Below are 22456 nucleotides of genomic sequence, written 5' to 3'. Positions count from 1 at the left end.
ACTCTGACTTACTCGTCAACTGATTGATATAATGACAGTTTGTCTATGTACTTCACCTTCATTACCTTTCCTGTGGGAAATTAAAATGATACACAAAAGCGTTTTATTGGTTAAAAATTTTGAAACCACAAATATTAAGAAGCTTATTTTTCAGAATTTTATCAAGGACTACTTACCAAAAATGTCTTAGATGGGATTCAAGTTATGCAGTTTTATGTATTTTTGCCCTTCTTAATCATGGGGGGAAACTAATTCATAATAACAAAGAAATTTATTTTATTCTTAAATATATTCTATGCCTGGGGCATCCTTAGAAGACAGGGAAAAGCCTTTGTATTAAGCTTTCTTTACATTTTAAATTACTGCTACTACACTGCAAAAGTTATGGTTAGTATTGAAGAGTTCTATGGGTCAAAAATTTTTGAACCAGAAAGACTTGAGCGACTTCTTTTCAGAATTTGATCATGGGCTATCAAAAATTTCTTAGATTGAATTCAGGGTACGCAGTGTTAGAAAGGACGATGTATGCTACCTTAGCCTTCATGAAAAATAATGAGTATCAGCGGCCCTTCGGCGGGGGCAGCCCGGCTCCCCGCGCCCAGAGGGAGCTTCGCCGCCGCCTTGTCTTCCGGGGCCAGCTTGAGCGCCCTGCAGCGCCTGGTGGAGCAGCTCAAGCTCGAGGCGGCCGTGGAAAGGATCTAGGTCTCACAGGCTGCCACAGAGCTTCAGCAGTACTGCCTGCAGAACGCTTGCAAGGATGCCCTGCTAGTTGGTGTTCCAGCTGGAAGTAACCCCTTCCGGGAGCCCAGATCCTGTGTTTTACTCTGAAGACCGTAGAGAAGAAGTTTGCTGAAGAATGTTTTCCAGTGCATATTATGAATGGCTGCCTCCAAGTTCCAAGAAAACACTTATCTCTCGTCAAATTACTTTAAGATATTTCAGACATTTCCTATGACTTAGACCTAGAGCCAGAATTATACAGAAATTTGCCCTAACCCAAACCCAATAAAACTAGAATAGATTTAAATAATAATGATTTGAATTTTGCGTGGGAGAGGGTGAGAGGCTAATACTCTGTTCTTCAGACAAATACTTTATCACCAAAAATTCCAAAATGGACCTCTTTCATTAGTAAATTTGTATTTGTATACCTGGCATATTATGTATGTTTTGTTTACTGTATATTTACATTTTGGGGAATGAATACTTGTTTATTAAAAAATTTTTATCATTTGTTGTTCCTGAATAAGATTTTTGTATCATGGCAAGATTTTTTTTCTAGTGAACTTACAATTTCTAAATGAGACATAAAATTGGAAGAAATAGACTTCAATAATCAAATGATATCTTGAACTTTCTTAATTAAAATTTTGTTTTAATTTGAACACTATGAGAACAGTAAACTGTTTTAGAAAGACTAGTGTAATAAGATTGTCCATCTGTGTATGAAGCCAAGTTAATCTTAGCCTTTTATAAGTTTCTTTTTTTCTCTTCTTTTTTTTTTTTTTTTTTGGTTTTTGGGCCACACCGGAGTTACCAGAAATAGCTCCTGACAGGCACGGGGACCATATGGGACACCGGGATTCAAACCAACCACCTTAGGTCCTGGATTGGCTGCTTGCAAGGCAAACGCCGCTGTGTTATCTCTCCGGGCCCTTTTATAAGTTTCTTTACATTGTACTTATACTTCAAAAAAGAACTATTATTATCTCATCTTTTAAAAATGTTTAAAATATGACTTAAGGAACATTGCAAATTATTAAAATGAATATATTACAACATAAATGCATTCTTTTTTGTTTGTTTTTGTTTTTTGAGCCACACCCTGCTGTGCTCAGGGTTTACTCCTGGCTCTGCTCAGAAATGACTCCTGGCTAGTGGGACCATATGGGATGGTCACAGATCAAACTCCATAAATGCATTCTTGATGTTAGAAGTGTTTGATGATGTGCCTTTAATTTGGGACAACTTTAATGGATATATTGTGTCTATAATCTTTAAAAAGCTTGGAAATAAAATTTCTGTTTAATTCAAAAAAAAATAATAAGTATCCCTCAAAACCTCATGTCTTCAGTTGAGAATTCTTTTGTCCTTGATTAGGAGACATCATCCATTGGTCCTGCAGAATTAGTCCTAGAGAAAATAAACAACTATGTCAAACTTTGTATATTAGCTTACTGTGACTGCACTGACAATCATTGCCATTTTGGTGACTTAAAACTATCAGGGGAGATGCAATATCTCACGTCTAAGTTTGAAATCAATATTATGGACTAAAATTATGGAGCTTGCAATTAGGCTGCTTTCTAGTCAGACACTTCAGAGGAGATTATATTTTATGCCTTTGTCAGTGCTAGGGAAATCCCAGCATTTATTAGCTTCCATTTGCATTACTCTTATTTATTTCTCTGGTTTCACAAGGCTTTTTCTTCTTGGTGGCTAATATCCACTTGCATCTCTCTTAGATAGACAGTTGAGATTGCATTTAGGGAAGATGCATTCAAGCTAGGATAATCTTCCAAACCATGATCTTTAATTTTGTCTACAGTGACTCATATAAGAAAGTAGATCAGAAAGTAATATATGGCAAAAGCTGGCTCCCTGTGTGTGACACCAGGCGGGGAAAATCCGCGAAAGTACACCGGCCCAGTGGGGCTCAGCTGTGAAAGACTGTGAGTGTGACCTGTCTATGTCTGTCTACTGTCCTCTTGCGTGAAACTCTTGCGAGTGGGGCAAAAAGAGCCTCCAGAAACCTCGCTCGCCCAGACGCCATTTTCAGGGAGGGACTTCAGAGCATAAAAACCGGCTAACCTTTGCAAAAGCTGGCTCCCTGTGTGTGACACCAGGCGGGGAAAATCCGCGAAAGTACACCGGCCCAGTGGGGCTCAGCTGTGAAAGACTGTGAGTGTGACCTGTCTATGTCTGTCTACTGTCCTCTTGCGAGAAACTCTTGCGAGTGGGGCAAAAAGAGGCTCAGAGGAGCTACGCGGCCGTGCACTCTTTCTAAGGAAAGAACTCCATTGCAACAAGAAGGAAAAATCACACTAAGAACGGCGCTATATCACAGAAGCAAACATTTCTCTCCAGACTGTCTTCTCTGCTGCGTGCTCGGGCCTAAGATTTGACCCAGTGTGAGGCTTCATCCACGGAGGACTCCCCTCCCATAGAGGCAAGTCAGCCCATCCAGAAAGGGAGGAGCCAGAGGAGTGTGCTGCCTACATCATATAGACAATGAATACCACTACAACACGTAGAAAAACCCACAATACAAGTGTGACAATGGGGAAACAACGCAGGCCAGCATCAGACATAGAGAATGAAGATGACAATTCTGAGGACCAGATAATGACTGAACAACTAATCAACCTCTCAGATAAGGACTTTAGACTAGCAATATGGAAGGTGCTCAACAGACTCCAAGAAACCATGGATCGAGTTGAACAGAACACTAATAAGAACCAAGAAAATATGAAGGCAGAAATGACAAAACTCCAAACTGAAATAACATGTCAACTAACAGGACTGAAAAAGTCAGTAAACGAAGTGAATGACAAAATGGATAAGCTCTGGGACAGGGTATCAGAAGCTGAGAATAGACTTGGTGCTGTGGAAGATGAGATACATAACAATTCCATACAGCAGGAGAGATTGGACAAAAAACTTAAAGCAAATGAGCAGACAATGGAAAAATTAGTCAAAGAATGGGAACAGATGAAAATAGAAGTCTATGATAAGATCAACAGAAACAACTTAAGAATCATTGGAGTCCCAGAGACCCAGGAAGAAAATTTCCAGGAAGAATCAATGGTCAAGAACATCATTAAAGAGAAACTTCCAGAGCTAAAGAATATATGTGATCAAATCCTGCATGCCCGAAGAGTACCAACCAAAAGAGACCCCAGAAAAACCACCCCAAGACACATCCTAGTCACAATGACAAATCCCACAGATAGAGACAGAATTCTGAAAACAGCAAGATCAAAAGGGGAAATCATGTTCAAGCAAGCTTCCCTGAGATTTACAGCAGACCTGTCACCAGAAACACTCAATGCCAGAAAGCAGTGGTGGGATATTGTGACAAGACTGAATGAAATGAATGCTTCACCCAGAATACTATACCCAGCAAAACTCACTTTCCGGTTTGATGGAAGAATACATGGTTTCACAGACAAAAAACAGCTCAGAAACTTCACAGACACAAAACCAGTCTTAAGAGAAAAACTGAAAGACCTAATCTAAGACAAGACTACCCAAAAGACACACCAAATTTTGAAATAAAGATGGCGTTAAATCCCAGGACAATTCTTTCTCTCAACGTCAATGGACTAAATGCACCAGTTAAGAGACACAGAGTGGCTAAATGGATCAAAAAACTCAATCCAACCTTCTGCTGCCTACAAGAAACGCACCTGAATAGTCAGAACAAACATAGACTCAAAATAAAAGGCTGGAGAAAAGTTATCCAAGCAAACAACACCCATAAAAAAGCTGGAGTGGCCATACTAATATCAGATAATGCAAACTTTATACTCAGGAAGGTTGTAAGGGACAAAGACGGACATTTTATATTAATCAAGGGGTACGTAGAGCAGGAAGAATTCACTCTCCTAAACATATATGCACCGAATGAGGGGCCAGCAAAATATTTAATACAACTGTTGACAAATCTGAAAAATAATATCAACAACAACACAATAATTGTGGGGGACCTTAACACGGCTTTGTCAACACTGGACAGGTCAACCAGACTGAAACCCAACAAGAATATACTAGACCTGAGGAGAGAAATGGAAGAAAGAGGCCTAGTGGATATATATAGGACATTCCATCCCCAGAAACCTGGATACACATTCTTCTCCAATGTACATGGGACATTCTCCAGGATAGACTACATGCTGGCACATAAAACATACCTCCATAAGATCAAGAGGATAGAAATTTTGCAGACTACCTTCGCTGACCACAAGGCTCTGAAATTATTTGTGAACTCCAAAGGGACTCAGAAGAAACACTTTAACACCTGGAAGTTAAACAGCCTCATGCTCAATAACCAGTGGGTCCGAGATGAAATCAAGGAGGAAATAAAAAGGTTCCTGGAAACAAATGACAATAAAGACACAAACTCTCAGAACTTATGGGACACAGCAAAAGCAGTACTGAGAGGAAAATTTATAGCTTTGCAAGCACACATCAGGAAGGAAGAAGGAGCTTACCTGAGTAGCTTAATGACACAGCTAATAGAACTAGAAAATGCTCAACAAAAGGACCCAAGAATAGGAAGACAGAAGGAAATAACAAAGCTGAGAGCAGAAATCAACGAAGTGGAAACTCAGAAAACAATCCGAAAGATCAACGAAAGCAGAAGTTGGTTCTTTGAAAAAATAAACAAGATTGATAGACCACTGGCAAACCTAACAAAGAAAGAGAGAGAGAGAAACTTGATAACTCGTATCAGGAATGAAAAAGGAGAGATCACTACTGATATGACAGAGATTCAAAGGGTAATCAGAAACTACTTTGAAAAACTCTACGCCACTAAAAATGAGAACCTGGAAGAAATGGATAAATTCTTGGACTCTTATAATCTTCCACGGTTGAAGGAAGAGGATGTAGCATATCTAAACACCCCCATCACCATTGATGAAATTAAAACAGTAATCAAATGTCTGCCGAAAAACAAAAGCCCAGGTCCAGATGGATTCACTAATGAATTCTATCAAACTTTCCAAGAGGAACTACTGCCAATCTTGGCAAGACTCTTTCATGAAATTGAACAAACAGAAACACTTCCAAATAGCTTTTATGAAGCCAACATCACCTTGATACCTAAACCAGACAGAGACGCTACCAAAAAAGAAAATTACAGACCAATATCACTGATGAATGCAGATGCAAAGATCCTCAACAAAATCCTGGCAAATAGGATTCAATGCCTCGTTAAGAAGATCATCCACTACGATCAAGTAGGTTTCATCCCAGGAATGCAAGGCTGGTTTAACATCCGTAAATCTATCAACATAATACACAACATCAATAACAAGAAAAATAAAAACCACATGATCATATCAATAGATGCAGAGAAAGCATTTGATAAGGTCCAACACCCATTCTTGATCAAAACTCTCAGCAAGATGGGAATGGAGGGAACCTTTCTCAATATAGTGAAGGCCATCTACCACAAGCCAGTGGCAAATATTACCCTCAATGGAGAAAAACTGAAAGCCTTCCCTCTAAATTCTGGCACAAGACAAGGCTGTCCTCTCTCACCACTCCTATTCAACATAGCACTGGAAGTACTTGCTATAGCGATTAGGCAAGAAAAGGATATCAAGGGAATCCAGATAGGAAAGGAAGAAGTCAAGCTCTCACTGTTTGCAGATGACATGATACTCTACTTAGAAAAACCTAAAGACTCTATCAAAAAGCTTCTAGAAACAATAGACTCATATAGCAAGGTGGCAGGCTACAAAATTAACACACAAAAATCAATGGCCTTTCTATATACCAATAGTAATAAGGATGAAATGGACATTAAGAAAACAACCCCATTCACAATAGTACCACACAAACTCAAATATCTTGGAATCAAGTTGACTAAATATGTGAAAAACGGTCCCATTTGTGATTCTCTGCTTCAACTATAGTTTGAAGAGTGCTCTTTCTTCCTTGAAGATGCCTTTTGTTTTAATGTCATGGGTGTTTCACCTGTGTGTTGTTCTATATACCTTATGGTTTCAGGTTTAATATCAAGATTTTTAACCCATTTGCATTTGACATTTGTGCAGGGTGTTAGATCTGAGTTTTTTTTTTTTTGCAAGTGGCTGACCAGTTGTCCCAACACCACTTAATAAAGAAACTTTCCTTTCTCCATTTTGCATTTATTTCCCCTTTATCAAATATTAAATTATTGTATATCTGGTGGGCATTCTCTGAATACTATATTCTATTCTATGTTCTGAAGGTCTGTCTTTATTCCAATATTATGCTGTTTTAATGACTATAGCTTTGTAATACAGTTTAAAGTTAGGGAAAGTGATGATTCACATATTCTTTCTCAAAAGATTGCTGTAACTATCCTTGGGTGTTTATTGTTCCAGATAAATTTCAGGAGTGTTTATATCCACTTCTTTGAAAATTGTCATGGGTATCCTTGTATCCTTTAAAGGGATTGCATTAAATTGCACAATACTTTGGGGAGTATTGCCATTTTAATTATTTTAATCCTGCCATACCATGAGCAGGGTATTTGTCTCCATTTTCTTGTGTCCTCTTTTATTTCTTGAAGCAGGGTTTTGTAGTTTTATTTGTATAAGTTCTTCACATCTTTAGTTAAATAGACTCAAAGATATTTGAGTTTGGGAGGCACTAATTTGAATGGGATTATTTTTTTGATGTCCATTTTGTTTCTATTATTATTGGTTTATAAGAAGGCCATTGATTTTTGTGTGTTAATTTTGTAGTCTGTCACTTTGCTATTTGAATCTTTTGCTTCCACAAGCTTTTTAGTAGAGTCTTTAGGGTTTTCTAAGTATAGTATCATGTCATCTGCAAGCAGTGAGAGCTTGACTTCTTCTTTTATCTGGATGCCCTTGATATCATTTTCTTGCTTAATTGCTATAGCAAGAACTTCCAGCACTATGTGAAATAGGAGTGGTGAGAAAGGGCAGCCTTTTTCTTGTACCAGATTTTAGAGGAAAGACTTTTAGTTTTTCTCCAGTGAGAATAATATTAGCATTTGATTTTGGTAAATGGCCTTGATTATATTGAGAAAAGTTCCTTTCATTCCCATCTTGATGAGAGTTTTTATTAAGAATGAGTGTTGGACCTTATCAAATGCTTTCTCTGCATCTATTGCTATGATCATATCTTTTTTATTTTTCTTTTTGTTGATATAGTGTATTAGGTTGATTAATTTGTAGATGTTAAACTACCCTTGCATTCCTGAAATGAATACTACTTGGTTGTGGTGTATGACATTCTTGATGAGGCATTGAATCCTGTTTGCCAGCATTTTGTTGATAGTCTTTGCCTCTGTGTTCATCAGGGATTTTGGTCTGTAGTTTCCTCTTTTTGAAGCATCTCTTTCTGGTTTGGTGTTAAGGTGATGTTAGCTTTGTAAAAAAAAAAAAAAAACTATCTGGGATTACTCCTGATTTTTTTAATTTCATGAAAGAGTCTAAAGAGTATTGGTAAAAGTTTCTCTTGGAAAGTTTGAAAAATTCATTAGTAAATCCACCTGGACTTGAGATTTTGGTTTTTGTGAAAACTCTTGATGACTATTTTGATTTCCTCAGTAGTTATGCGTCTATTTAAATATGATAGATCATCCTTGTTTAAACCCTGGAAGATTATAAGAGTCCAAGAATTTACTCATTTCTTCCAGGTTTTTATGTTTTGTGGCATAGAGTTTCTCAAAGTAGTCTCTGAATCTCCCCCTTTTCATTCATAATCCTGTTTATTAAATATCTTTCTCTCCATTTCTTTTTGAGTTTTGCTAGTGGTTTATCAATCTTGTTAATTTCTCAAAGAACCAAAGTTTGCTTTCATTGACATTTTAGATTGTTTTTGGATTTCCACTTTATTTATTTCTGCTCTAAGGTTTATTTCCTTCTGCCTACCTATATTTTGTTCCTTTTGTTGAATGTTTTCTAATTTTAAAAGCTGTGTCATTAAGTTTTTTATTAGGCCCCTTCTTCCTTTCTGATGTGTGCTTGCAAGGCTAAGCATTTTCCTCTTAGTACTGCTTTTGCTGCAACCCATAAATACGGACAATTTGCGTCTTTATTGTCATTTGTTTCCAGAAATGTTTTGATCGCCTTTTTGATTTCATCTCTAATCTATTGGTTGTTCAGTAGTAAGCTGTTTAGTTTTCAGGCGTTTAAAAGTTTTTCTTTTGTGTTTCTTTGTAGTTCATTTTTTAATTTCAGTGCCTTTTGGTAGTCTGTAAAATTTCTATCCTCTTGACTTTATAAAGATATGTCTTATGTGCCAGCATGTGATCTATCCTGGATAATGACCCTTGTACTTTGGCAAAGAATGTGTATCCATTTTTCTGGGGATGGAATGCTATATATTTTTTTCCATGTCTCTTTTCAGAGATAATATGTTTTTGTTGGGTTTCAACCTGGTTGACACCTATCAAGGGGTGCCAGGGCAGTGTTGACATCCCCCACTATTATTGTGTTGCTATTTATATCTTCTTTCAGGTTTGTAAACAGTTGTATTATTTTGCAGGTCTGTCATTGGGTGCATATATGTTTAGGAGTTTGATTTCTTCTTGTTGTGCATGTCCTTTGATTAGTATTAAATGACCTTCTTTGTCCCTTATAACTTTTCTGAGTCTAAAGTTTGTTTTGTCTGATAATAATATGGCCACTCCAGCTTTATTTAAGGGTGTTGTTTGGTTGGATGATTTTCCTCCAGCCTTTAATTTTGAGTCTATGATTGTTCTGATTATTCATATGTGTTTCTTGTAGGCAGCAAAATGGTGGATTCAGCATTTTGAACTGTTTTGATAGTCTCTGTCTCTTAGCAGGTGCATTTAGTCTATTAACACTGAGACAGATAATTGTCATGGGATTTAGTGTCATCTTTGTATAGAAGATTGGTGTATCTGTTGGTCTTTCTTTCCTTGGCTTTTCTTTTCTGGCTGGTTTTGAGTCTGTCAAGTTTCTGAGCTGTTGTTTATTCGTAAAGCCATGTAATACTTCTTTAAAACCTGAACAAAAAGCACAAAACCTTGGTTATTATCTATATATTTTTTACCTCCATTTATTATTGTTGTTATTATTTTTATTCACCTATCTATTTTGGTCGATTTCTCTGTTTGGGAGTGATTATTGAAACTGTCCCCAACCATACTTATATTTTCTCTTCCTTTCTTTTCTTTCGTTATGTGCTATGCCATGTTTCTCATTTCAAGACCATGGTGTGTTTTTTTTGTTTGTTTGTTTTTGCTTGTTTTGCTTTTTGTTGTTTGTTTGTTTGCCTGTTTTTTTTTTTTTTTTTTTTTTGTGGTGCTTATCGATACAGCTCAAGCCCTCACTAGATATTTGACACTTCTTTTGGTACTGGTGGAGTGTTTCACCTTCTTTTTCTCCATCTCTCAAATCGATGATGAGAGCCTCTAGAAGGATTCCGCCCAGTTTCGGGGTATTAGATCCTTACCCCAGTTTATTACTTTTCTCTTTTTCAAACAAAACCACGCAACTTGAACTAGCTAGTCCTGCCTCCAGTTAGAGGGGGAACTAAGGGAGGCATCAAGACCAAACAGGTGCAAGACTACTAAGTTGTGGGTTAGATAAAGAGGGGACCACATATTCAAGCCGACCTGGGATGAGGGAAGAGGAAATGGGAGGTAGGACAGAAATGGAGGTGTAGGGAGGACAATTTGGTGATGGGAATCCCCCCTGATTTTATGTAAATATGTACCTAAAATATTATTGTCAACACTATGTAAACCATTATGATCAAAATAAAAATTAAAAAAAAAAAACCTGAAGGTGAGTATGGCTGAGTGTAGTACTTCAGGCAAATTATTCATTTTGTTGAGTTTTATTCACTATCTCCCACCACTGCCTTTTGGCCTTAAGGGTTTCTTATGACAGTTCTGCTGTAAATTTTAAGGATGCTCCTTTAAATGCAGTTTCCCTTTTTGATCTTGCTGTTTTTAGTATTGTATCCCTATCAGTGGGATTTGTCATTGTAACTTGGATGTATCTTGGAGTGTTTTTTTTCTTTTGGGGGGGGTCTCTTTTAGCTGGTACTCTTCAGGCATGCAGGATTTGGTTGCATGTAGTCTTTAGCTCTGGGAGTTTCTCTGTAATGACTGTTGATTCTTCCTGAGGATTTTCTTCCTGGGTTTCCGGTACTCCAATGATTTTTATGTTGTTTATGTAGAATTTATCAAACACTTCTATTTTCATTTTTACACAATTTTGTGTATTATTTCTATTGTCTCATAATTTGCCTTATGATTCTTTTCCAATCTCTTCTTTCATGGAGTTTTATACATCTTATCTTCCAGCTAACTTATTCTGTCCTCAGCTGTGGTTACTCTATTGGAGAGCTTTTCCATAGAGTTTTTTTTTTTTTACCAAGTTGTACAGTTTCATTATTTCAGTTTGGAGTTTTCTGATTTCTATCTTTGTAGTCTGATAAAATCAATCTAACTTTCTTTGAGTTATATGAACATCCTTCATATTTCTATTATAAACTCCTTATCTGAGAGGCTAATTTTGTGGTTGGTATTTTTGGGATCATCAGCGCTGCCATCTTCATTCTTTATGCATGCTGTTGTCTTGTGTTGTTTCCCTATTGCCACACTTGTAGTGTGATTCTTACTATGTGTTGCAATGGGGTTCATGTTTTAGAATACATGCGTGGTTGTGGAGCAAAGCTGGGATCTTCTTTGACTGTCACACTCCAGGAATCAGAAAGCCAGGTGCAGGTTCCGCTTTTGTCAGAGTCCCCTTTAGCCCAAACACAGACAGGAATATGTCCCCATCCTTGTGGGCAGAGATAAGCCTACCTGTCTGCTGAACGCTTGAGAGATTTTTTTTTCCACATGGTACTTTCTTATTTCAAAGACAGACTTGGAAACTCGACTGAATGGCTTGCAAAGTCTAAAATATTTATTGCCTGTTTGTTAACTGAAAAAGTTTGCTGACTTGTTTTATAAAGTCCTAGCTCAGGTTGCTCTATTGGCTGCTATAATTCTGAACTGCTCCTAATTCACCATTCTACTGATCAGTTAGGTAACAAAGTAAAGTGCTCTTCCTCCAACTAGCATCCCCATTAAGCCAATCGTTTTTTACTCAATTTGAAACCTCTATGTGGGGATAAAGGGAAACCGTTAGAAGCATCTAATAAAACTGCCAATATACCACCAGGTTTCACATGTTCACATTAAAAACAATTGATGTGATTCCATTAAACCAATTAATTAAGTTCACTTAGTGAACACAGCACTAAAGAAATAATACAGAAGAGGAAGTTGGTATACAAAGTGTTTGTTAGTTATTTCAAACCTCAGAGTCTTACTTGGGTTGAACAGATTTATCTGGACTCTGAAAAAGGATGCTACAATGATCTATTCTTGAATCTATGAAAAAAGTAAAATGGAACACAAGCTGATTTCATGTCAAAAGAACTCACATATGCTTATGTCAGAATTTTTTAAGGACTGTTTCTATTAAGAGGAGAAACTATTTTCTCTCTCAGTGAAACAGCTACAAAAATATTTAAAAAATAAATATTTCAAATTAAAAAATCAGTATATTTCTTATTTTAAAATGCTTCCAGCCTAAACCAAAATGTTGAAACAGAAAACTCTGCACCAGGTTTATAGTCTTATTTTCTATTTTTGGATAAGTGACATTTGAGTCCTTCAATTTTATGTCATAATTGATCTGACAGATTCTCTGGTGTTTTGGACTAGCTGATCCATCAAGCCAATGTCCACTTGGTTTTTTTCCTCATTTGTTTATTTTGTTTTTTAATGAAATTCTCCCACTAGAAGTCTCCTTTCATCTCCTATTATGTATGCACCATAGCTCCTTATTTTTAAGCTCTGGTTTCTTTTTGTAAATGGTAAACTTTAGTATTAAGACACAGGTGAAATCTCAGAAGTGACTTCTCCTGGGAAGTGACTTTCAATTCACTATGATGCTAACAACATGGTAAATAAAGGTTATTTCTTAAGATCTGATGAGCTTAATAAGCAAGTAAACATGAGAGAAAACAAAAGGTCTTGAGTTAGCTATTGCATATGTTTGTATAGATTACCAAATAGCCATTTTGTGAGCAAGAATGACTTCAGATTACTTGATCTGTGGGACTCTGTGTATGTATTTTGAAATTGTCATAATAGTGATGATGCACACCCAGGCTTTCTAAATCATCCAGAAAACTTGGCCCTTAATTCTTATTATCATTGGCAATGTCTTATTTCATATTCTGAAAATTCTGTCATTGAAACACATGTTTAGTGGACAAATGCCCAAAGCACAAGAGAGAATCTGAATCACATATTTAAAAAAAAGAAATTTGCAGTTTCCAAGGAAATGAAATGCCAGAAAGTCACTAAGCTTTCAAGAATGAAACACTTAATCCAAATAATCCAAAAGCAATCTACTTGGCAATCTAATTACATTTCCTTAGGAGGAAGCATAGCAGTGTTTGTTTGCATTTAATTGCTTCTCTTTAATATGTTTGCATTGTACTCATTTCTGACTCAGTTCCCAATCTAAAGATCTCTTGTAATATTTGATTTAGCTTTCCAGACTAACCCAGAGGATTAGACTTGGACTCATACATAATAGCACAAATAAGCTGTTATTTTGTATATGTCAGCGCTGATGCCAGTTTCTAGAATTAATCACTTTTCTTGGACATGTATAAAGGAAAATTTTAGATTGAAATTGGTTCGAGTTTTATTCTACTTAAGTGTGAAGCAGTGACAATATGCATCATGAAAATACTATGCTTATTGGTGAGAGTGCAATGTGTGTGATTAGACAGACATTGATGGAAGTCCATTCTTTGATGATAGTGTTTATATCTTTGCTCTATATATCTAATTTAAAACAATACATTTGTTTGTTCTATCAAATATTTTTCAGAGATCTCAGAAAAGTTGTATACATCTGAGACTATGAGTTACTTGTTACTATGAAGAAAATCATGGCACAGTCTTGCTTATATGAAGATATTCATAAATTGCTGTTAAAGTCAAGAAAGAGTCCAGCTTATATTTTTGTGTTCTAATATTATAATAAAATTTTAATTATTATTTGTTACCACATTCTTTAGTGATCTTTGTTGCCTAAAATTTCTCTTTTTAGGTCTACTCTTCTTCATCTTTTTCCTGTGTTTTAGTGATGCTGCTACCTCTTTATAGAAGGCAAATTTTCTGTGCTCATAAAATCCTACTTGATAAAATTTTATTCAAATGTCACAATTTTATAAAGTTTATTTCAGTATTATTCCTGTCCCTGGAAAATACAATATTTTGACATCTGCCAATTTTAACCCAATTTTTGTTGATCTTTTGATCTATAGGTTCCTTAGTAACACAGTCAGTTTTTTGGTATTCCCATGTGCTAATCAGAGTGTTAAATACATGAACAACTTACTCTAATATTAGTTGAATAAATGACTGAAAAAGTATTTATTTATTAAAAGTATTTATCAATACTCTGATATGCAGTAAAAGGTTACATTCAGGAAAAGAGGACTTTACTCAAAGTTTCCTCTTTTCTTTTATTGGTTCTATTAATTAGAAAAATCAGGGCCGGCGAGGTGGTGCTAGAGGTAAAGTGTCTGCCTTGCAAGCACTAGCCAAGGAAGGACCTCGGTTTGATCCCTTGGTGTCCCATATGGTCCTCCCAAGCCAGGGGCAACCTCTGAGCGCTTAGCCAGGAGTAACCCCTGAGCATCAAACGGATGTGGTCTGAAAAACTAAAAAAAAAAAAGAAAAAAGAAAAGAAAAAGAAAAAATCATTAAAACACATATCTATAAAAATTTTATAGTATAAATTAGGTACACCCATAAAATCTGGAACTTATTACTATTATTATTAATATTAATACTATTAATATTATTATTGGTTTTTGAGCCACACCCAGTGACACTCAGGGGTTACCGTTGGCTATGTGCTCAAAAATTGCTCCTGGCTTCAGGTACCATATGAGATGCCTGGGATAGAACCCAGGTCTGTCCTGGATTAGCGGTGTGCAAGGCAAACGCCCTACTGCTGCACTATCACTCAGGCCTAAAACTTAATTTTTTAGGCTACACCTAAAGTTTCTCAGAGGTTTATCCTCTCTCTTCCTCAAAAATCACACCTGCAGAGCTCAAGGACCATATGGGATGCTGAGGATTGAATCTAGGCTGGCCACGTGCAAGGCAAATTCACAACTCATGTTATCTAACAAGCCTCATGAAACCTAAAACTCTTGGTAGTAATTTACAATCGTCCTTAATTCACCCAGTATAACCAGTATTATATGTACACAAGATCACTTGGTTTGTAATGATCTAAGTCAGGGGTCCTCAAACTATGGCCTGTAGTCACATGTGGCCCACAGAGAACATTTATCTGGTCTGTGGGGTGTTTTTGCTGCCATTGCTGTCCTGCTTAACATTACTCACCCTAAAATCACAGTATGTATGGAATGTATGTTACACTCTCCAAACTCCCCTCCTTCTCTCAAGGCCTCCTTGCAATCTCAGGCAGGGGTCCTCGAACTATGACCACCAAAAGCAGATCCAAAGTTCCCATTGAACGTCTAGTTTGTAACTGTCGATTTAACTTTAATTGCTCTTCATTTTAAATATTGTATTTGTTCCTGCCTTTTTTTACTCCAAAATAAGATATGTGCAATGTGCATAGAAATTAGTTCATAGTTTTTTTTAAACTATGGTATGAGGGACAGTGAATTGGCCTTCTGTTTAAAAAGTTTGAGGACCCCTGATTTAAGTACTTAATAATTTTCTTAAGTGCACCATATCTAGAACTCTTTTTTTTTAAAAGTAAGAAATAAATTAAAATCACAAGCAGAATGACATTATTTTAAATGCATACAAGTAAAATGGAATTGGCTAATTGTAAGCTACTAAAGAGTTTCTAGTACTTGTGGTGGTAAAGACTAAACTTGGCATTAGACCAGAGTACCCTTATGGTAAACAACTAAACCCTGCTAAAAAAAATTCTGGTAATTTCAGAAAAAGAACTCATGTAATGTGACCATCGAAAATGTTTTGCCTAAAAACTCCTGGGCTCAATGAGATCACTGGGAGGTAAAATAGACAATTCACAGCACCTGATCTTACATATGAAATGCCCAGTTAATCTCTGCTTTAAAAAAATTGTCTTTCATGTTGGAATCTTGCCTAGAAAATATAGAATAAAATCCTTGGGGAAAACTTTCAACAAGAAAAGATATGTAAATAAGGTGGACAAACACTCATACTTTCATGAGATGACTGCAGTTTGTTCAACGTGACTTCAAAGAAGAGATTCAGCAGAATGACACTCCAATTTTCCCCATTACTTTTACCATTTTACCCTGTGCTATTTATTACATTTTCTCACTGAGCTATCTTGAAACTCACCTATTAGGAAACTGTGTGTTTGTGTATGTGTATGTGTGTGTAAGTTTGAGGGATTTCATATGACTATGTGATTTCATATGACTGAAATAAAAATATACACTGAAGCTGTGATATCAGTCTAGTTTTAAGATTTTTGTTTGTTTTTGGGTCACAGCCAGCTGTGCTCAGGGGATCCTCCTGGCTCTGCACTCAGAAGTCACTCCTGGTAGGCTCCGAGGACCATATGGGATGTCGGGATTCGAACCACCATCCTTCTGCATGTAAGGCAAATGACCTACCTCCAGGCTATCTCTCTGGCCCTTTAGTTTTAGGATTTTCAACCCCATATTTGCTTAAAAGTTTGGGAGACATGAGTTTTATTAATGGTGGCACTAAGTTTCCAGGATATTTTAGGCTTTTAATAGGTTATCAATTTCTAGAGACTAGTCTATTCTTGATGACTCAGCTTTTCACATAACTTAGCAGTTTACCCTTCAGATTTAGTAGGATAATGTCTCTGCTTTTTTTTAATTTAACTTTAAATGACTTCATTCTCAGTACAAGAAATATATTTAATATTTAAGGAACTCAGGTGACTAGGTCAGTACTCCCAAATGATCTTCATTTACATTAGTCAACTTATTTGTATGGTTAATTATTTCCGTAAATTTTCTTTTGTGATCAAGGGAGATGTAATCACAAGTTATATAGTATCATAGTCACGGGATTGCCCCACTCAATTGGAGGGAAAAATTTATGAAATAAACAATGGAGAGATGTGAGGGATTGTTAAAAGCTTCCTTAGAGCTATTTCATAAGAAAGAAAAAAAGTAACAATACTACCAAGTAGTTTTAATCAAGCCTTATGAAATGAAAGTTAGTTATATATTTATTGAATCTACATATCTACCACCTTTTCTATCATCAATACAACTTTTGTGCCACTGATGTCATAATTTTCTTCCTACCAGAGTTCAAAACAATCATTCTGCTATTCTGCTTCTCTCTCTCTCTCTCTTCCCTTTCTGACAACATGGTTTGCACTATTGTCAATGAAAGAGGGGTACCATGCATATAATTTATCTCCTCTCAGCACCCAGTTCTTGTTTAGAGTGATTAGTTCCAACAGTCATTGTCATAGTAGTTGTGAGTGTAGTTAGTGCTCTAACTGCACTCACCACTCTGTGGAAGAGAAAGATAATCTCATGGGCTAGTCCTCCTTGCTTTATATCTATTGTCACTGAATTTTATAAGTATATTATCTTTTATTTTTCTTATATCCCACAGATGACTGAGATCTTTCTCTTGAGGTTTGGAAAAAAACATGGCAACATATATTTCATTATAAAGTCAGAGGGTATTAAAAACTCCTCTGCTCTTCCTAGTGCAACTCTTGGAAATGACTGTCCTCATTATCATCATTATATATTTTCCTTTTTCAAAACTGCAACCAGAAAGAACCACACATTTTCAATATTGTGCATTTAAAGTACATCTTTATTTTTGGGATTTTGGTAATGATGTATGCTATTCTATTGTCCAAAAAAACCTGTACATATCACAGTTAGTTTATCCACTTACCCATAGATAACTTATTACTCCAATATTTCCCCAAAATGAATAAAATTGCTATAATTTACCAAATACAGGTTTTGATTTTGGCCACACCCAGCAGTACTAAGGGGTTACTCCTGGCTCTGCACTCAGAAATATCCTCTGGCTTGGGAGATCTATAGGTTGCCAGGAGTTGAACTGGGTTCTGTCCTGGATCAGCCATGTGCAAGGCAAGTGCTATCACTGTACTACCACTCTGACCCCTAAAATAGCATTTTAAAGCTTTTTTTTTAGGGGATATTGCTCCCAAGCTGTGATCAAAAGTTTGGGGATCATACCTGTCTAGGGAGCTATTAGTTTAACTCAAGGGCCTGAGAATACAAGGCTCTGATGTTGAGGTGCTGGGGTACCCAGATCATCCTAGCAATTTTTGCAGGTTTCCAAGCTGCACTTGGAAATTATGATTCTTGCTAACCATGTAATGCCTGGAATTGAACACAGGTTAAATACATGACAAGCATGTGCCCTAATCATTGCACTTTCCCAAAACTTCCTTTATATATTCTTTTAGATATGACTGTCATATAGTATTTGGCTCATTCCTAAATTTGGTCAGTATTTTTTATTGTTATTGAATAGTAAGAGGTATTTTTCATGTATATTTTAGATGACTGTTTCGCTATGAGAGGTATCTTTTAAGTTTTTTAAAGTTGGTCACTTGTTTTCTCATTATCTTACTATTGTCCTTAGCAGAGCTCAAGTTTTAAATTTTAATGAAGTTTATGCATCAATTATTTATTTTTTGGGTTGTCTTCTTGGTATTGTCTCTAAATAAGCAACATTGTTCCCAGAATCTGAGATTTTGATAGTTTTGTACAAATTTTATAGGTTTGCACTTCACTTTTAGCCAATTTAAAGTCTATTTTTGTGAGGTCTATAATGCAAATTTACCTTAAATTCTTAACCTTTTTAATTTTCTATTTTTTTAATATTATCTCATCAAAATCCTGGAGATACAGATCACAATAAATTTTGGAATTTTTCTTTATGACTACTCTCACAAACATTTTTAAGTTTTAAAGTACTTCACAATTAACCTTTAAGGATTTGTCCACTAGAGTAGTAGGTTTTTCTTCCCTTTTTCAGGTTCCACCTGTGGTATTTGTTGGTAATTCTCTTATTTGGTAAGATTGTGTTTTCCTATATTCACTTGTTTCTTCAATATTGAGGGCAACTGTCTTGCTTTGTCCCCTTTTATAAATATAAAATAAATTGTCAATTCAATCTTAGAAGTTCTTTCCTTACACAGCATCAATTTCCTATTAGGTGGAGAAAAAATTAATTTGAGTTGAGGTTTTCCATTCTTTTTTTCAACCTCTAAACAAAAAACTTATAGACAGATAAATCCTAGAAGGAAGTAAAATCTTAGAGTTTATTTGCTCTACTGACTGAGATTCTTTTCACTTGATATCCCCAAAGAATGAGAAAACTTGTTTCTTAGAGTCTTCGTCACCTGTTCAACACAAAATATTGATAATAAAGACACTAAGAATGAAAAGAGAATTTAGCTTTCTTTCATCATAACTGTTGGATTTGCCAATTTAGATAGTTCTTATTGAAGGTGATAGATTCTAGTTAATTATTTTATGTGTTAGAGACCCAAGTTTAATTGTGTCTATTTTATTCACAGGATATTTTTTTATTCTACTTGAATAGCTGTAGTGATACTACAGGGAAATATTTAACAAGGAGACATTAAATTTTAGTCACTGAAAGCTCTTGAGAATTATTTGGAGTGAGACTTGAGGAAGACAATGCTGATATAACTACATGAGGGCAGTAGAAAAGGGAATTTGCTCACCCTGCTAGCATTATATATATGCCTTTCAAAAGAGCTAGTGAACTCACCTAGCATTTGTTCAGTTGATCTATGCTGTCCAAAAAATCACCATCCTCTCTACTTAGAGACAAAAGGCTTCTCCACTTATAGCTTTTTCTGACAATTTTCTGTCAGACATTTGCAAAGCTAGTCAGCCACGCAGACAGGAGCCTTTGACAGAACAAGGGTGACATTTTTAAGAAAGAACGATGAGAGGATGCCTAAAAGCCCACTCCAGAAATAAGCACCTTTGAAAGAACAGTGGAAATTTCAGAGCACCAGCCTAATATTTTACCATGTAGTTGAATTTCATTGAGTTCTTTCATGTAACTCAACACGAGTTAAATTATGTAGAAGCTGCAAATGCCAAATCACAGAAAGGTGATTTTAAAGTTCTTATATAACAGCTCTGAATTAGTATGGACATCCCATCAAGAAGGACATTTGTTTCACTTGAGTCCTTGGCACAAATATTGCTCTTTTATGAACAAATTGATGTTGAAAAAACGATGTTCCCCACAGGTAGAAGGAAGGTATTGCTTCTACATTCTCAATAACTAAATGAATATGTACTTCTGAAAGCTGCTTTAGGAATGCCTTCCTTGTAGGGTGTTAGAAACTATAGTTACCACTTTATGAAACTAGTCCATACATTCATGGCAAGAAGTAGCTTGTTATTTTTTTCCAAAACATCACAAACAATTTTTGAGAAAAAAATGTAAAATGATGTTAATGACTAGATTGCCAGCTTGAAAGGTATGTTTTAATATGATTGAACTCACTGGAGGTAGAGTTACACTTTTGGTTCTTTTCTTTACACCTGAGTATAATTCTTACATATAAATTCCTTTATGATCTCATTATATCCATTTTGAGTCTTAGATGCAGGAACAGTGCTACAATTATTTTTAATCTTGATCAAATTTATACACCAAGAACTGATTATAATGAACTTGCTACTCAATGATGGGTTGGATTTTCTTAATTTCAATTCTTGATACAATCAAACACATACTTTATTTTTGAAATTGCTTATTATACCTGTGACTCAGTTCTTTAATAAACAAAATGGTCTAATATTTAGCTTCACCTTACTATCATTTCCTCAGAATAAATGTTGAATATAATTTCTTGTAGGCCTTGAAATACTGCTCCTACTTCTCAAATCTCTAAGCATACTCTTCTCAACACACATAAATCTTTTGTTCTACATAAGATATGCGAGGTACATATTTGATTATACCTCAAATATGATATTTCAGATTTTCCTCCTAAGTTTTTATCCAACCCATCTTTTCCTTGAGAGAGACCTGCCTTTTCACTTTAATTAAGATTGCATATTCTGGGCCGGGCAGTGGCGCTGGAGGTAAGGTGCCTGCCTTGCCTGCGCTAGCCTAGGACAGACCGCGGTTCGATCCCCCGGCTTCCCATATGGTCCCCCAAGAAGCCAGGAGCAACTTCTGAGCGCATAGCCAGAAGTAACCCCTGAGCGTCACAGGGTGTGGCCCAAAAACCAAAAAAAAAAAAAAGATTGCATATTCTAGGGGCCAGAGTGTTGGCTCAAGCCATAAAGAGTCTGCCTTGTGCGCCCTAGCCTGACAGACCGTGGTTCGATCCCTTGGCATCCCATATGGTTTTCTAAGCCAGGAGCAATTTCTGAGCACATAGCCAGGAGTGGCCCCTAAGCATCACCGGATTTGGCTGAAAAAAAAAAAAAAAGGTCGCAAATCCTGTCTCATTTACTATTGGTAGTACTATCATCCGGTTCAAACTTTATTTAAATAGTATAGAAACTTATATATATATATATATATATATATATATATATATATATATTAAAAACTTCCATATGATCCAGCAATTCTACTCCTGGGCTTCTCTATTTAAGAATTCAAAACATTTATTCTCAAGAATATATTTGTGAGCACATGTTTATAATAAATAATAACTTTGCAATGCCGAGATCTAGAAACTCTAGGGGCCCAGAGCAGATGACTAGATAATGTAATCCAACAGAGTTAATACTATTCATCATTGAAAAGTGGTGAATCTTTCATTTTATATCAGTTTGTTTAATACTGCAAGGTATTATGTTGAGGGAAGTGAAACTGAAGTAAAGAAACATATATAAGATGATTTCACTCATACTTAGAAGGAAATGAAACAAACCATGAGATGATACCCAAAATTTGAGATACGTGCCAGAAATAAAGAACAGATGGCATGGATTGAGGGTGAAGAGTTACCTTTGGTAAAAGTGAACAAATACTGAAACTCTGGTGGTGGGAGAACAGCATTGTAAGCATAAAATATTATTACATTACTATAAACCATGATTTCTCAGTTAAAATTTAAGAAATGCAATTCGTCAGTACAACCCTCTATATCCTTGCTTTGTTTTTCCTTACATTACTTACCAAACATGCTATACTATATACTCTAAATTTCATTTTTTTATTTATTTTTTGTTTTGTTGTCACACCAGGCTGTGCTCAGGGCTTTCTTCTGGCAGTAACTTAAGCGATTATGCTTAGGAATGTTGTAAAGTCAATATGAATATTAGGAATCAAAAGTGCTTGCCACAAGCAAGGCAAGCACCTTTTCTCATAAATTATCTCTCCAGATTACATTTTACTAATAATCTATACAGAGAAATATAAAAAAGAAACAATTTTGATATTATTTACTATTGTGTCTTTGAACCAAGAATAGTTTTTATTCACAGTTGTTGCTTCATAAATATTTTTGAATATAACAATAGCTTTATACAGTCTTTTTACATAATATTAACAAAATGTTAAATAACATTATTCATTTTTGTGCATTATTTGAGTGTTATTTCTCTTTTTATTTTTATTTTATTTTTGTTTTATTTGGGTCACACCCAGTGATGCTCAGGGTTACTCCTGGCTATGTGCAAGGCAAAC

At 35.8% G+C, this 22456-nt stretch overlaps 1 pseudogene; it reads left to right on the top strand.

Annotated features, from left to right (window-relative positions):
* The first annotated feature begins 552 nt into the window (after positions 1–552).
* LOC126007247 (guanine nucleotide-binding protein G(I)/G(S)/G(O) subunit gamma-10-like) lies at positions 553–1060 on the top strand (annotated as a pseudogene).
* Positions 1061–22456: the final 21396 nt, after the last annotated feature.

Source organism: Suncus etruscus, chromosome 4 (genome assembly GCF_024139225.1).
Source record: "Suncus etruscus isolate mSunEtr1 chromosome 4, mSunEtr1.pri.cur, whole genome shotgun sequence".
In the NCBI taxonomy this organism is placed as follows: Eukaryota; Metazoa; Chordata; class Mammalia; order Eulipotyphla; family Soricidae; genus Suncus; species Suncus etruscus.
This window is presented reverse-complemented; position numbering and strand designations above follow the sequence as displayed.